This window comes from Ceratotherium simum, chromosome 2 (assembly GCF_057802395.1).
Source record: "Ceratotherium simum simum isolate JZ-2026a chromosome 2, ASM5780239v1, whole genome shotgun sequence".
In the NCBI taxonomy this organism is placed as follows: Eukaryota; Metazoa; Chordata; class Mammalia; order Perissodactyla; family Rhinocerotidae; genus Ceratotherium; species Ceratotherium simum.
Window position 1 is genome coordinate 12,952,515 of NC_141901.1, and position 14,722 is coordinate 12,967,236.

General features: G+C 39.1%; 1 protein-coding gene across 1 annotated transcript in view; it reads left to right on the forward strand.

Annotated features, from left to right (window-relative positions):
- Nucleotides 1-14,722, forward strand: part of BRINP2 (BMP/retinoic acid inducible neural specific 2) — a 105,752-nt gene that overhangs the window by 68,387 nt on the left and 22,643 nt on the right. The gene's annotated exons all lie outside the window — the stretch shown is intronic.

The window sequence follows — 14,722 nt, forward strand, 5'->3', positions numbered from 1 at the left end:
GTCACATGGCTACTCTTAAATGAAGAAGAAGCCAGGAAAAATTGTCTGTGAGCCCAGGAGGAAAACAGAAATAGCTCAGAGAATAACTTTCTAGTCTCTGCCACAAAGGGTAGAATGCAAGAAGAAGGTGAAACTCAAAGCCCTAAAGTTAAGTTCAAACTGTCAACTTCACAAACATAGAATATAAGAGGCCTGGCTTAGCTGTGAAAAAAAATATCTAGGGTTGGAAAAAATGTGGGGTTCTGGTTGACCATAAGATTACCATTAGCCAGGAATATTTTTGTCTTTAAAAAAAAAAAGGAATGCAATATTTAGATGCATGAATAAAGGAAATATGTATAATAGAAAGACGATAGACTATCTTCACTTTTGTTTACCTATGTGTCCTTGACTAAGATACTTAAATTTTCTGAGCCTCAGTTAGCTGAGCTATAAAATAGGACTAAAGCTTGTGTATCAGTGTATCAATTAGCTATTGCCACAATTATGGATATAAAAATAACCTCAAAACTCAGTAGCTTAAAACAATAATCATTTATCTCACTCATGCATCTATCTATAGGTTGGCTGAGATAACTGTTCTGCAGGCTGCAGGTCTGCAAGGGGGCCATTAGGTCTTTACTCCAATGATGTTTATTATGGGTCTCAGGCTAAAAGGGCAGCACCTACAGCTACCTGCGGGAAGCAATTCTCATGGCGAGGGCAGGGATGCAAGAAGGAGAGTGGAAACATGCAGTGCCTCTTGAGGTCTTGGCCCAGAACACTCTCACCTCTGTCCATATCTGTCCACTCTCACAGAGCCCATAGCAAATTCACATAGCCAAGCCCAATGTCAGTGGGGGAGGGAAATAAGCTCCATCTATATCAGTGTGTGATACTGCAAAGTCACATGTCAAAGGGCATTCTAACACAGGCGAGAATGAGGATTCACTCTACCACACTGACATTTGTAAGATTGTAGTGGTGATTAAAAAATATGTAAAGCATCCAGTCCCATGACTGGCAACACAGGGGCTCAGTAAATAGACACTATGATGATAGTTACAATGCTGATGATAATGATATATTCAGATATTGTATATTCTCTACTCTTGGTGGCTCAGAACACATCTACTGGATTGGGTTTAATTTTGGTTGCCATCTTTAAAAAGAAAATACATTGACAAACTAGATTGCAAGCAGAGAAGGTTGAGCATAAGGGCCTAGGGATCTGGAAACTGTATGGAAGGAACTAAAAATAGTTAGTCCAAAGAAGAGTGGCCCATATAAAAAGTAAATGCACCCAAATGCCAGAAGGGCTATCTCATTGCAAAAGGAATAAACTTGTAGGATAATGGAAGGAACTGCCAGTCTGGAGGGATTCTCTTAGAGTTAAGTAGATAATGGAAAGCCCATGGACATTTGCTGGGGAGAAGCATGGCATGGGCTGTCGGCTTGCTGAGCGAAGATGAGCACAACAGGAGGCGATGAGTGGTGAACAGAGCTATTTTCTCCACAGTGGAACAGATGAGCTGTGGGGAGCAGGTTGGGAGGTCAAGGCAGAGCTGGGGTTTCTGTGCCTGGGAAAACACAGATCTTAGCTCCCTTTTCAGTTCCTTCTGGTCTCATAGATTCACAGTCCTTCATTCCAATGTGTCTGTTGCATTTCATGTTGACTCTACGAACACCCCACTCAGTGCCCTCTCCACGCCCCCAAGCCCCAACCGGGCAGTGTGAGATTCGCCAGCAGTGATCTCTTCCTCCTTCTTTAAGCTTGAGTCTCCCCTCCCCATTTCTCCCAATCAGCCTTAATTAAACTGTTTGAAAGCTACAGCTTGATTTTAATTAGAGCAAAATTGGGAAGATTAGAATGCAATTGGCCAATCATTGTTTGTGGGCCGTTGTTTGAGAACACAGCAGGCTGCTAAATTACCTCCATGCCAGGCTTCTTGAATTCTTCCAGACAGTGGGAAGGATGGGGACACTGGGGCATTGGGGGAGGGCCAGCCTTGTTTCTGCTTTTGTGCCTCCTAGAGTTACAGGGCCCGAGATATTATTTAACCAAAGGGTTCTTAGATTGCAGCCTTCCTGCCTGGGGATTTCTCCCAGCCACAGTGGTAAACAAGGCAAAAGGATTTCCTAGAAAGTGTGACAAAGGAGTACAGTGGCCTCTGAACTTGAGCACAGGTCATAGACAAAGGCAGAAATCATTTGTAACATGGTCTGGGTTCTCATCAAACTCTGCCACCGACCAACTGAGATGTGGGTCTCTCCTCTCAGTTTCTCTGTCTCTTCGTTTGTTAATAAGAACAAACTTATACAAACAAACTTATGGTCTCTATAAAAGGTTAATAGTTGAGTAATGATATTTCTGCTTCCTCTTTCCCAAGGTCCTTATATAGATAAAATACTTGAGCTTGTGTGAAAATTGTGTACAATTTTTTTAAAAAACTAAAGGAAAGCTCTACACCAATATGAGATTATGTTTTTTATTATAATTTCTTTTTATAGCTCATATTAATCATGTCTTATTCATTATAGCAGTAAAGGCTCTAATAGCCAAGTACATTACAGTCATCTGTTGTTGAGATAGAAATCTCCTGATGATGTGAAGTGTCTAGAAATACTGCCTTCTGTACAGGAGCCAAAGCATGCTATATGTCCCAGCCTCTAAAATGTCCAGCTAGAGAACATGAAACCATCTTAGCTGAGTTGCTGAGGTAAATAACTGGCATCCCTCAATGTATATGTTGGCTTTACCTATTCTCGTTCATGTGAGTTTTTCAAGATGAAGAATGTGAGCATTGTGGAAAAAAAAATGGTCATGTCTTATCTTGGTGGATTGAGTTCTGTGATGGGAACAGTAGCCCCAGATGTGAGGTATATTAGTAGAAGGATGAGGAAAGAGAAGGCTTCTTTGTGTCTGGAACTCTTCAGGAAAATCAGCAGTGCAATACTCAGTGGTGTTTATTGAGACCCCTAGGTCAAATTGGCAAGTCTCAAGCTAGTTAGGGACAGGCAACTCTCCAAGAGAAAGGTGGGCTCTGAGAACAAAGATGTTTGCATTTATCCAGATCTGGTTGGTATGTGAGAAAATTTTCCATGGTCATTGGTTGACAGTTTACATAGACAAAGTCAAGTCACAGGAAAAATGATGAGAAAACTATTTGTGTCCTTGGCTTAAGGCCATTCCATCTTTTTTCCTCTAAAGTTCTTAAATATTTTATTCAATGACCTGTCCTATGTCTTCCTTCATTTGTCAAGGAAAATCAGTCATATATTTTTTTCTTACAAGTATGGCTCATACCAAAACAACTTTTTGAAGAATGACAGCACGTCCCTTTCAGCACAGCAGTCCATTTGAACACCAAAGGTTGGAGAAAGGTGCCCCTCAAAAAAAGGTTATTGGAAATAGATCAGGAGGGCCAAAGAATAGAGAAGGGCAATATTCCCTATGATGACAGCCCACTCTTCCTGCCATTGCTTCCAAAGTGGTGTTTGGAGCTGCACATCCTGGGCTCCATGCTGCCTTAAGGCTTCTTCCCAACCTCTCAGGGAGTCCCAGAACCTATTCTGAGAACTGCCGCCTGAGTGAGCAGGTGATGATTGGCTGGCTCTGCTGGAAAGAGCATTGATTCCTTCTCTAGTAAACCCAGTCTGGAGTCTAACTCAGGAGGAACAAACGGGCTTCCAGCACTCAGGGGCACAGTGACACGGGGATAGGATGGTGCCAAGCCTGCAGGGGTGCCACAGCAGAGGGGGGTAGGGAGAGCTGCATACTCAGGATACAGGAAATGTGACTTTCCAAATGACAGCCATATTGGTGGCCTTGGAAATGGGCCTGAATGTGCTTCCCACACAAAGATGGAAAGATATGTCTATTGGAAAACTGGTAACAATAATCTGGCTGTTAGCATGAGGTCTCAGCACAACCACCCACATTGCAGGTTGCAGTATTCATTACTACTAGGTTTCAGCCTCATTGAAGTATAGTTTTGTTTTTGTTTTTAAACTATGGGTTTTTTTTTAAATACTCTCTCCCTTAAGGCTTCATCGGGAGGGAGACTTCATGGAGGCCGGATCAGTGTTCTCAGTTTACAAGACTGAAAGGTGGTGCTTCAGCCTGCAGCTGCTGGAAACAGCACCTGGGATGGAAGACCCCAGCTGAGCTCTTCCTGAATCTTTCATCACCAGGAGCGCGGGACCCTACAGGGGACGCTTGCTGGCAGAGTTCTGGTTGACCTTGTGTAACGCGGAGGAACACAGTGCTGTAGGGTGGTTGGCAACATTCGAGTTGGTAGCTATGACTTGGAGGCGTCCCTTTTTCTTTACATCTTTCAAATTCGGAACACCTTGTAGCCATTAGTATTCTCAGTGGAGACCCCTTTGCTTCAAACCCAGAGCTGGCCCAGTCCCAAAGCCCTGCTGAAGCTCCTGTTGCCTGAGGCTTGGCATGGCTGTGGTTCACCTCTCTTATTGCTGGCCCCTTTGGGTTCTGGGAAAATCCCTAAACTCATGTACAACCAGAAGCATCATTTATTAGCAATCTGGACCATTAGCATAAGGCAGTTTGGGGCAAAGATAACTACGATCACTTCAGAATATAGATATATAGAAGGATTTTGTGTTATGTCTACAACATTCTCAGTGTCGGTGTGCACAGCTGCTATAACACACTGGATTTTACCCTTTAATCTGGATTATACCTTCCTAAACTTTGTTTTGAATGATTTTATAGGTATGTCAACCCTTTGACAGAAATAGATGTTGTTTACTCTAGGCTCATCTAAAATATGATAAAAAATGGACTAAACTTCCGTTAATTATAGCAGTTTGCTGAAGCACCCTTTTCAAGGGCTATGTGAACACCTTTGCAGGCAGAGTCTACATTGGAGAGCTCTGATCACCCTTAACCTGTGAGCCCTTTATTTAGTGGCTTCTGCTGTTCTAAAGGCACTTTCCATAGGGGCTTCACTACTGTCTAAATGTTTGCTTTCTCAGATTGTTTACCGCCTAACAAACACAGTGGGAGAAGATTTTAGGAGAAATGGCTAAATTGAAATGGAGATTTACTTGATGTCTTAATTGAAACAAAGATGATGGCTTAATTGAAGTAGTGTGTGTTAATATAATTGATATATAGAAAACATCCTATCCCTAGGAAAAAAAAGAACCTTGATTATTTTATTACTGGAAAAAAACTACTAAATGAAAAATCAGAAATGAACATTTATTCTTTGAAGAGCACAGGCTGCCTTCCAGTATTGCCTTCTGAGGTTTTCAGATACTGGAAAGAACCAGGTTAATAAGTTCTGTCAGCACATTTTTACCACTTTCTGGCTCCAACTCCATTCACAGATGTTTCCCCCATTATTCTGATTCAATGATGGCCCCAAAGGCAGTGAAGATACAAAAGAAGAGAAAACCACCGGGTGCCCTCAGAGCCTGAGCCTTCCTGCAGCCAGCTTGATGCCTATTCTGAATTGACACCCCACTCTAGTTTATGGAAGCAGGTTTTGCTTACTGTTTTGGGGGGTGGTTTTTATTTTGGAAATATATTTTTTGCATCTATTTTTTCCTCAATGAAATTCTCTGTCTCTCTCACACTCACACGCGTGCATGCACACACACATACCCACACACACTCACTCTTCCACTCACAAAATCTTGCTTGCCCCTTTGCGTTTCACAGGGGAGGTGGTAAAGTCTGTGGATCACAGAGCCAGACAGCCTGTGTTTAAATCCTGACTCTGCCACCTACTGGGTGTTACCTACTGGGCAAATTAACTTATATGTGCCTCAATTTCCTCATCCATAAAATAAGGATAATTATATTTTCCCTTGATAGGGGTGTTTCACATGTTATGTTGGTTAATACTTGTAAGATGCTTGGAATGCCTGGCACATACTAAGAATTCATTAAATGTTAACCATTATTTTTTATTATTTGCTCATAAAAAGCTTCCTAGACAGTATCATTCATTTTTCTAAGTCATTTGTTATTCTGTGTTATGATATCCTAAGCAGCCACGGGAGCTGGAGTCAGGCCTTCATCTCTGACTCCCCCCGTAGTACCCTGTGTATGGATTTGATGTTGTTTCGAGGTCTCAATTTCTCCTCCTGCAAATGGGTGGATTGAAACTACCTTAATCTGAAAAGGTTTTGCTTTGGTGTATATGTCGCACTGTGTTTTGAAATTCATGTTTCATGTAGATAATTAAAGGAATGAAATTTTGTTCTGGGTAATGAAATATTCTTGTTAAAAGATGGTGAGCATTTAAAACAATTGGAACGCAATAAAATACACTTAAACTAGTCTACACGAGGGAAAGTAGTGTCGTAGCAACAGCAGTGTGGCATTGACCTGGGTTTTCATCTCAGCTCTGCCATTTACCGTGTGCCTTCGTGCCAGTTACTTTCTTAACTTCTCTGGGCCTCCTTGCTGCTCTTGCCACCATCATGGTAGCTGCTGCACTCGGGAGGCCAGGACACTAGCTTTCTCTGCTCTGGTACCAGCTGGTCATACTGCTTTAGGCAAACCCTTCCCTCCCTGTTTCATGGTTTTCTCATAATATAAGAGGAATGGAATAGACTTCTCAACGGGTACGCCTGCTGGCACCTGGCGGCGCTGCAGATGGATTAAATGCATGGCCATGTATCGATCCCTTCAGCCCTTGGGGCGACTGGGCAAGATCTGGGGTAGCAGGACTTCCCTGTGCCTGTCTCCTCGGGTCTGAGCAGCCTCATTCATTGATTCTGATGTATCACAAAAAGAGAATTTTCAATTTACGTGGTAACATGAAAAAGACTGGCAAATAGTACTCAAATGTTTCTTCTAATTCTAACAGCCTAAATTTCCCTGTTGGTAGTCATGTGACATCAGGCAAATTACTTAGCTTTCTGAACTTTGGTATCCTCATTCATTTTAGTAAGATATACTCAAAAACTCACTATGCTTTGGATAAAATATATGACTTTCCAAGTCTGATGTTGGAAAAAAGAAGATTAAGACTTAAGGAAAAGTGCAAAACTCCAAGCTTGTTGCTTTTCGGGGGGAACTTGAGAACACTATGAGTGTCGCAGAAGTTGTTGTTAGACCCAGCGTAAAAGATTGGAGCTGTTGATGATTAACACTGGGCATAGAGCACAGCAAAGTAGGAGTGGGAGCTCTATACTCACTGGGCTTCAGCGTGTGGACTGTGGACAGTCATGGAAGTTGTCCATGTCCACTAGAGACACTGGAAGAGAACCCAGACTCAGTTCACCAAAGCATAAGAAAATACCATCAGTGCCTTGATTTATGTATTAAAAAATGCACAAAATTATGCCTATATATATTTTTTAAATCAAACCTAATTTTCCCGTTGGTGTGTATACACATTTAGAATGCTTTACTTTCATTTCAGATCAATCACTAATTGGTTGTTGCTTCTATGTTTTCTCATCCTGCAACTCTTTTTTATCAAGTTGTCAATAATTTGCAAACGACCAAAAGATTAGGAGAACTGTGACATGAAATAGATGACTATTTTAAATAAATAAAATAATGAGAGAATCTCTCAATCATTCAGCAAAAATATATTGAACATCTACTATTGTTCTATTGTTAGAACATCTAACATTGTTCTATTGCTGTTGAATAAGACAGAAAGAATCAATCCTGCCCTTGAAGAGTTTATGTTCTAATGGGAGAGAAAGAAAACTAAAAAAATACATTACATCAGGTAGTGATAAGTGCTAAAAAGATACATAAAGCAGAGCATGAGGACAGAGAGTGAGAGAGAGAGGGTGCTCTTCTGGATGGGAAGGTCAGGGAAAGCCTCTTGTAGGAGATACTGTTCAGTAGTCCTGAATGAAATGACTGAGCATGTGATGTGACCACCAATTTTTATTTATTAGATTTAACTAAAGTGAGAGCCACCACTATGGTAAGATGGCCTTTCCTTTCAGTGAGGGGCTTTGACCATTGTAAGAAATTATGGAAAATGGAAGAATGCCTGCTTTTTTTCCCCCTAGCAATCTAAATGATAAGATATAAATTCTTTATTAGTTAATGAAGTCTAGGTGTGGCCTACTGCAAAGCAAGGAGGCTGGATTTGGTTGTAGATTAAAAAAACCATCGCCAAGACCAACGTCAAGGAGCTTATTGCCTCTGTGTTTTATTCTAGGAGTTTTATGGTTTCAGGTCTTAAGTTCAAGTCTTTAATTCATTTTGAGTTGATTTTTGTGTATGGTGTAGGGGTCCAGTTTAATTCTTTTGCGTGTGGTTATCCAGTTTTCCCATTACCATTTATTGAAGAGATTATCCTCTCACCATTGTATATTTTGTCTCCTTTGTCATAAGTTAATTGACCATATACATGTGGGTTTATTTCTGGGCTCTCTATTCTGTTCCATTGATCAATGTGTTTTTTTTTATGCCAGTACCAAACTGTTTTGATTACTATAGCTTTATAATACGGTTTGAAATCAGGAAGTGTGATGCCTCTAGCTTTATTCTTATTTTTTTCCAATTATTTTATGGAAGTCATATTGGTTTATAACATTGTGTAATTTCAGGTGTACATTATTATATATCAGTTTCTGTATAGACTGCAGTGTGCTCACCACCAATAGTCTAATTTTTATCTGTCACCATACATTTATGTCCCTTTACCCCTTTTTGCCCACCCCCCCCACCCCCTTCCCCTCAGGTAACCACTAATCTGTTCTCTTTATGTGTTCGTTTATCTTCCACATATGAGTGAAATCATATGGTTTGTCTTCCTCTGTCTGGCTTATTTTGCTTAACATCATACCCTCAAGATCCATTCATGTTGTTGCAAATGGGACGATTTTGTCTTTTTTCATGGCTGAGTGGTATTCCATTGTATATATATACCATATCTTCTTTATCCATTTATCAGTTGATGGGCACGTGGGTTGCTTCCATGTCTTGGCTATAGTCAATAATGCTGCAATGAACATAGGGGTGCATAAGTCTCTTTGAATTGATTTCAAGTTCTTTGGATAAATACCCAGTAGTGGGATAGCTGAATCATATGGCATTTCTATTTTTAATTTTTTGAGAAATCTCCATACTGTTTTCCCTAGTGGCTGTACCAGTTTGCATCCCCATCAGCAGTGTATGAAGGTTGCCTTTTCTCCACATCCTTTCCAACATTTGTCATTTTTTGTCTTGGTAATTATAGCCATTCTGACAGGTGTAAGGTGATATCTCATTGTAGTTTTGATTTCCTTCAGCTTTATTCTTCTTTCTCAAAATTGCTTTGGCTTTTAGGGGTCTTGATTGGCTCCTTACAAATTTCAGGATTGTTTTTTCTATTTTGTGAAAAATGACATTGGAATTTTTACAGGAAATGTAATAAATCTGTAGATTTCTTTGGCTAATATGGACATTTTAACACTATTAATTCATCCAATCCATGAGCACAGAATATCTTTCTATTTATTTGTGTCTTCAACTTCTTTCATCAATGTCTTCTAGTTTTCAGTGTACAGATCTTTCACCTCCTTGGTTAAATTTATTCCTAGGTATTTTATTTTCTTTGATGCAATTGTAAATGGGATTATTTCCTTAATTTCTCCTTCTGATATTTTGTTATTAGTTTATAGAAGTGCAACAGATTTTTATATATGATTTTATACCCTGCAATTTTACTCAATTTGTTTACTAGTTGTAACAGTCGGTTTTTTGGTGGAGTCTTTAGGGCTTTCTATATGTAATATTATGTCATCTGCAAATAGAGACAATTTTACTTCTTCCTTTCCAATTTGAATGCTTTTTATTTCTTTTTCTTGCCTAATTGCACTGGCTAAGACTTCCTGTACTATATTGAATAAAAGTGGTGAGAGTGGGCAACCTTGTCTTATTCATGATCTTAGAGAAAAAACTTTCAGGTTTTCACCATTGAGTATGACGTTAGCTGTGGACTTGTCATATATGGCCTTTATTATGTTGAGCTGTGTACCTTCCATAGCCACTTTGTTGAGAGTTTTTATCATAAATGGGTGTTGAATTTTGTCAAATGCTTTTTCTGCATCTTCGAGATGATCATACAATTTTTATCCTTAGTTTTGTGAATGTAGTGTACCACATTGATCAATTTGTGGATGTTGAACCATCCTTTCATTTCTAGAATAAATCCCACTTGATCATGGTGTGTGATCCTTTTAATGTACTATTGAATTTAGTTTGCTAATATTTTGTTGAGGCTTTTTGCATCTATGCTTATCAGGTATATTGACTTGTAATTTTCTTTTCTTGTAGTGTCCTCATCTAGTTTTGGTATCAGGGTAATGCTGGCCTCATAAATTGAGTTTGGAAGTTTTCCCTCTTCTTCTATTTTTTTGAAAAGTTTGAGAAAGATTGGTATTAATTCTTTTTTAAATGTTTGCTAGAATTCACCAGTGAAGCCATCTGGTCCTGGACTTTTGTTTTTTGGGATGTTTTTGATTACTGATTCAAATCTCCTTACTAGTAATTGGTCTGTTCAGATTTTCTATTTCATGATTCAGTCTTGGTAGGTTTTAATGTTTCTAAGAATTTATCCATTTCTTCTAGGTTGTCTGATTGTTGGTGTATAATTGTTCATGGTAGTCTCTTGTGATCCTTTGTATTCCTGTGATATCAGTTGTAATGTCTCCTTTTTGATTTCTAATTTTATTTGAGTCCTCTATCCTTTTCTTTGTTGGTTAGTCTAGCTAATTATTTGTTTATATTTTTTTTGGTCTTTTCAAAAAATCAGCTTTTACTTTCATTGATCTTTTCTTTTGTCTTTTTAGTCTCTATGTCATTCATTTCCACTCTGATCTTTGCTATTTCCTTCCTTCTACTAACTTTGGGCTTAGTTTGTTCTTCTTTTTCTAGTACCTTGAGGTGTAAAGTTAGGTTATTTATTTAAGATCGTTCTTTTTTTTTTGGTGAGGAATACTGGCCCTGAGCTAACATCTGTTGCCAATATTCCTCTTTTTGCTTGAGGAAGATCATCCCTGAGCTAACTTCTGTGCCAATCTTCCTCTGTCTTGTATGTGGGTCACCACCACAGCATGGCTTGATGAGTAGTGTAGAGGTCCGCGCCCAGGATCTGAACTCATGAACTCCAGGCTGCTGAAGTGGAGCACGCAAACTTAACCACTGTGCCACCAGACTGGCCCCTATTTTTTCTTAGTATATGCATTTATCACTATAAACTTCCCTCTTAGAACTGCTTTTGCTGCATCCCATAGTTTTGTTACTTGTGTTTCCATTTTCATTTGTCTCAAGATATTTTTTGATTTCTGCTTTGACCCATCCATTGTTCAGGAGCATGTTGTTTAATCTCCATATATTTGTGAATTTTCCAGTTGTCATCTTATAATTGATTTCTAGTTTCATACCATTGTGGTCAAAAAAGATGCGTGATATGACTTGAATCTTCTTAAATTTAATAAGATTTGTTTTGTGGCCTAACATATGACCTATCCTGGAGAATGTTCCATGTGCACTTGAGAAGAATGTGTATTCTGCTGCTATTGGATGGAATGTGCTGTGAATATCTGTTAATTTCTTCTAGTCCAACATGTAGTTTAAGTCCAATGTTTCTTGTTGACTTTCTGTCTGGATGGTCTATGCATTGGTGAAAGCAGGGTATTGAAGTTTCCTACTATTACTGTATTGCTGTCTATTTCTCCCTTCAGATCTGTTGATGTTTGCTTTATATGTTTAGGTATTCCTATGTTGAGTAGAAATATAAATATTTACAAATGTTATACCTTCTTGATGAATTGATCCCTTTATTGATATTATTATTATTATTATTATTTTTGTGAGGAAGATCGGCCCTGAGCTAACATCTGCCAATCCTCCTCTTTTTGCTGAGGAAGACTGGCCCTGGGCTAACATCCATGCCCATCTTCCTCTACTTTATATGGGACGCCGCCACAGCATGGCCTGCCAAGCGGTGCGTCGGTGCGCGCCAGGGATCCAAACCGACGAACCCCGGGCCACCACAGTGGAGCACGTGCACTTAACCGCTTGCGCCACCAGGCCGGCCCCAATCCCTTTATTATTATAAAATGACTTTCTTTGTCTCTTGTTACAATCTTTGGCTTAAAGTCTATTTTGTCTGATTTAAGTATAACTACCCCAGCTTTCTTTTGGTTTCCATTTGCATGGAATATTTTTGTTGTTGTTGTTGTTGCTGAGGAAGATTAGCCCTGTGCTAACATCTGTTGCCAATCTTTCTGGTTTTTTTTTTTTTTTTTTTTTGCTTGAGGAGGATTTGCCCTGAGCTAACATCCGTGCCAATCGTCCTCTACCTTGTATGTGGGTTGCCACCACACCGTGGCTGAGAAGTGGTGTAGGTCTGTGCCTGGGATCCGAACCCGCAAACCCGGGCTGTCAACATGGAATGTGCCAAACTTAACCACTACACCATGGGGCTGGCCCTGGAATGTCTTTTTTTATCCTTTCACTTTTTGTATATGTTTCCTTAAGGCTGAAGTGAGCCTCTTGTAGGCAGTATATAGTTGGGTCATGTTTTTTTATCTATTAAGCCATTCTGTGTCTTTTGATTGGCCATCCTGCCAATTAAAAATGAGATCAAGCAACTGTTCTTTACGCTGCAATGGGATTTGGGATAGAAAACATTTTGACAAATACCCTGTACTTGAATTAAAGTTTAGCATTTCCTGCACAAAAGAAATAAATGATAATGTATTATTATGAACTTACCTGCTTAGATAAATAAAACCACACAGTGGGAATTTTAAAAAGACTTTGTTGGAAGCACGAATGATTAGTCATCCCATTTCTTTTGTTTCGCTGGTAATGTTTGGCACCTGCCCCCCGCCTCTGTCTTAGTTTCTAGAGTTAGATAGGGGGATTCTATAGCCTCAAATTGGACATGGATTTTTATTTATTTATTTTGAATTCTTTATTTTTCTGCAGCCCTGTCACTTGTACTCCATGGGTTTGGGGGAAAGTTAGGTCAAGGTTTAGCACTATCATGAAGAGCAGAGTTGGGATGAGTAAGAAGGTTGAGAAGACTTTCCACTTTGCTGTTTCCTAAGGCAGTGGAGCTGGTCTTTACTAGTATAATTTGGGAGGCGATGGAAAACCACTCTCTTACTAATGGATATGGTCATTTCAATTAATTCCCAGGACAGATTCCCCTTGGAAATCTGTCCCCTTTAAAATACATACATTTCAGTGAAGAGCAAAGCATGAAGAATAAAATTCTAGATGGGACTGGAAAGGAACTTCTCCATCCTCTGAAATTGGGCTTCTTGCAATGTGGGTCCTCTTAGTTCCTTTCAGGATGTCCATGTTGACATTTTCACTGAAGGTGCAAAAGCAAAGGTGAATAAAACTGCTGGCATCTTAACTTGAATAAAGGCAGTCTCACCAAATGACGGTAGTCGTCAAGTATTCTCATCATTACTCACTTGCACGTAAACGCATGCACTCATATATGCATGCTAGCTTCACATAAGAATGTCCTTGGAGCAGTAAAATTTATTAATTTAATTAAATCTTGACCCTTGAGTACATGTCTTTTTAATATTCTGTATGATGAAATGGGAAGTACACATAGAACACGTCTGAGGCTACTGAAGAATGATGATTTTCTCAGGGAAAAATACTTTTGTGATTGAGTTGTGAGCTGAACTAGCCATTTTTTTCATGGAACTCAATTTTTCTTGAAAGAACAACCAACAGGCAAACTATGGTTATTCAGATTTTAGTGTTTGGCAGACATTTTCTCAAAAGAAAAAAAAAGAATGAAGTAAGCCTGCCTCTTCAAGGAAAACAGCTGACAGCATTTGTTACCAATGATAAAATTTGAGCTTTCAAACAAAAATTAGAATTTTGGAAAACTCATATTTGTCATCGTGAGCTTGACACCTCTCCAATAGTTAAAGACTTTTCTGATGAGATTTGTGGTGATATTAACAAAAATTATGTCTTGATATTATATAATGAAGAATGTCAAAATGTGGAAGATCTGAATACCTCAGTGATCTCATATTTTCCAGATGAGCAATGCATGATGTTACAAAATCAGGAAGGGTAAAAGGATCCATTCAAAGTACAATATAGAACACTGGATTTTAATGTTACAGAGTATGAAAAGTTCATTGATGTAGTTTCAGATTCCACAGTGTAACTAACCTTTAAGAAACTACATATGTTGAGTTTGGTGTGGTACCAAAGAAGAAGATCCACAATTATCACAACAGATTGAATGCAGAAGCAAACACAAGAATACAGCTGTCTTCTGCTGAGCCAGATATTAAAGAGATTTGCAAAAATGCAAGGCAATGCCACTCTTCTTGAGAAATTTGTTTTGTTTCAGAACATAGAATTATTGTCATAAAAATGTTATGTTATATGTAATGGATTTATTGCTGTTATCTTTAAATGAAATAATAAATAAATTTAAATTTTGTTTTAATTTCTAAAATGGTAATTATCAATAGATATAAGCCACATACATATAGGGACTCAATCATTTTTAAGAATGTGAAGGGGTCCTGAGACCACAAAGTTTGAGGACTGCTGTTCTACACCAACTTCTTGACTTTACAAATGGGTAACTGAGGCCACGACAGGTGAGGTGACTCATCCACTGAGTGGCACTTGTGACTAGATCATATCTCTGCAAACCACTGTTCCAGTGTTTTCATTGTTTGTTTTCCCCTACTACACTACTCCCGTGACTACTTTCATATGAATAAGCTGAACAGCTACTCTCCAATG